Here is a 2,597-nt window from a genome sequence, read left to right as displayed (position 1 = left end):
TTATGATAATGTTGTCCTATCCTGAGTGGACTAAGAAATAATATTCTTGATTTTGTATTCTGAAAATCATGATGTATAAGTAACCTTACTTAATTAATCATCATGTATCTTTACTATTAAGAACAAAAATACCAGGGAGTAATGTCTTTAAGTAGGTTTTTTAATAAGTGCTAAAATTACAACAAATTACTATATCAGAGATTCCTCCTGATAGAATCATAGTCAAATAAGCTGTCAGAGAATTATTTACCACTCATATAAAGGAAGCATTGCTTGTCATTGAAGAATATGTAAATGACATTTTACAATGCCAATTAAATAAATATAGTAGGTACAAAGGAAATATCAAAAAGTAATTCTATTAAAATAATCATATTTAACACCAAGTAGTGAAAGAACATTTAGATATTATATTATCTCTGGCAGAAAAAGAGTGGGAGACATTATAATTAATCAGATTTATAATTTTGAATACAGACTTATATATTCTGATAAATGCAAAGCTTAGTATTTTACTAGGCTATTTATTTTTAAATGAAAAATAAGGCCCCCAAAATTTTCTGATAAATGTAGCAAGCAGAAACAGTATAATTCAAAATATTTAATAAAAACAGAACTATTTATATTGAATCTTCAAGATTATTAGATATGCAAAATGTGTTTATGTTAAATCTTCAAGTGAGTACTTTTTCTGTTTGTATTCATGGAACAGTTCTCAGTTTGAAATACCATGATTCCAGAAGCCAAGGATTTTCAGATCAACTTAAGTTGAAGCATCATCAATTGTTTTCACTTAAGATAAACAGGGTATAACTTTCAACTTATATGGAATAGGCCAGTCCTTTGCTATTTATATTTGGCTGACTAAAAACAAAGAATTAACAATTGTAAAATGTAAACAAAGAACTGAAACAGCATAGCATAAATAATATGTGTTTTTGAAGGAGGTTTTCTTTTCAAATCAATTATTAAATTAATCTTCTTTACAAATTTTATTGAGGAATTTTTAGATACATTTTATATATTCTTGTTATAGGACTAAAAACAAAAAACTTTTATTAATGAAAATAACTAAAATTAAAATTTTCATTTTCTTTATGATTTAATACATTTAACTAAATAAAAACTCCATTAGAAGAATGGCTGATTCTTTAGAGAGACAAGTGAAATATTCCTGGAACTGCTTATTCATCCTCAGTACTTTATATTTTTAATTTAATCTCTATTTCCAAACACAAACATTCTCTTAAAATCCACATGTTATGCCAAAGACCCAGAGGGTTCAGTAAACAAGTATATTAAAAAGAGTATTGTGAATTGGGATGGATGGCAAAAATTAATTATACCCTTACATATTGAAAAAATGCAGGTATGGTATGTCTTCATTTTCTATTAATTTTACTTTTTTTTTCTTGTCACCTAAGAAATTAGATGCAATTAGAAGAATGGCAGTGGACTATATGGAAAAATCATGACCCTGTTATGCTAAATGGATTATTTTTGTTACAAAATATCATACATCAGATATGCCTATGTCAACAGTCATAAGTTTTCCATTCTTATATGGAAAGATTTAAATGAGTTTACATTCACGTAGAAAAACAACATTGTTCTAAGCAATTCTTGAGTCAGTTCTGATTCATAGAGACTCTATATGTTACTGTTGTTAGGTGTTGTGGAGTAGGCGCTGACTCTTAACAAACGTATGCACAACAGAACGAACAACTGCAAGTTCTTGTTTCTTGTGCCATCCTCACAATTTTGTTACACTCTATCTCAATGCTGATGTGGTACTGTGGGTTAATGCGCCAGTGGGTTAATGCAAAGCCATTTTAACTGCAAGATTGGTGGTTCAAGCTCACCAGCTGCTCCTTGGAAACACTATATAGGGTTGCTATGGGTCAGAACCAACTCAATGGCACTTAACAACAACAATCCCAATGCTAATGCCACTGTGCCAATACATCTTTTTGATGAACTTCCTTTTTTCACTGACACACTACTTTACAAAGCATGGTGTATTTCTCCAGGAACTGGTCCCACCTGATAGCATGCCCAAAGTATGTTAGACAAAGTCTCACTATCCTGGCTTCTAAGATGCATTCTAGTTGTACTTCTTTCAAAACAAATGTATTTGTTCTTCTGACAGTTGATGGTACTTTTCATATCCTTCTCAAACATCATAACACAAATGCAACAATTTTCTGTGGTCCTCCTTACTCATTGCCCAACTTTCACATGTATTTGTTGTTGTTTTTAAGAGCTGTCAAGTTGATTCCGGCCCTTAGCAACTCGATATAGGGTTTCCAAGGAGCAGCTGGTGAGCTTGAACTACTGACCTTGAAGTTCGAACAACTTCGCAGTCTGACTCATTAGCTCACAGTGCCACACCAGGACCCCACAGGTGTATGAGGCTACTGAGAATGCCATGGCTTAGACCAGGTTTACCTCAACCCTCAAACTTATATCTTTGCATTTGAACACTTTAATAACAAACTTGTGGAGTTGTTGTTGTTGTTGTCAGGTGCCATCGAGTCAGAACTGACTCATAGTGACCCCATGCACAGCAGAACGAAACAATGTCCAATCCTGGGCCA

The sequence above is a fragment of the Chrysochloris asiatica genome, unplaced genomic scaffold, assembly GCF_000296735.1.
Source record: "Chrysochloris asiatica unplaced genomic scaffold, ChrAsi1.0 scaffold00229, whole genome shotgun sequence".
In the NCBI taxonomy this organism is placed as follows: Eukaryota; Metazoa; Chordata; class Mammalia; order Afrosoricida; family Chrysochloridae; genus Chrysochloris; species Chrysochloris asiatica.
Note: the sequence above shows the minus strand (reverse complement) of the source record.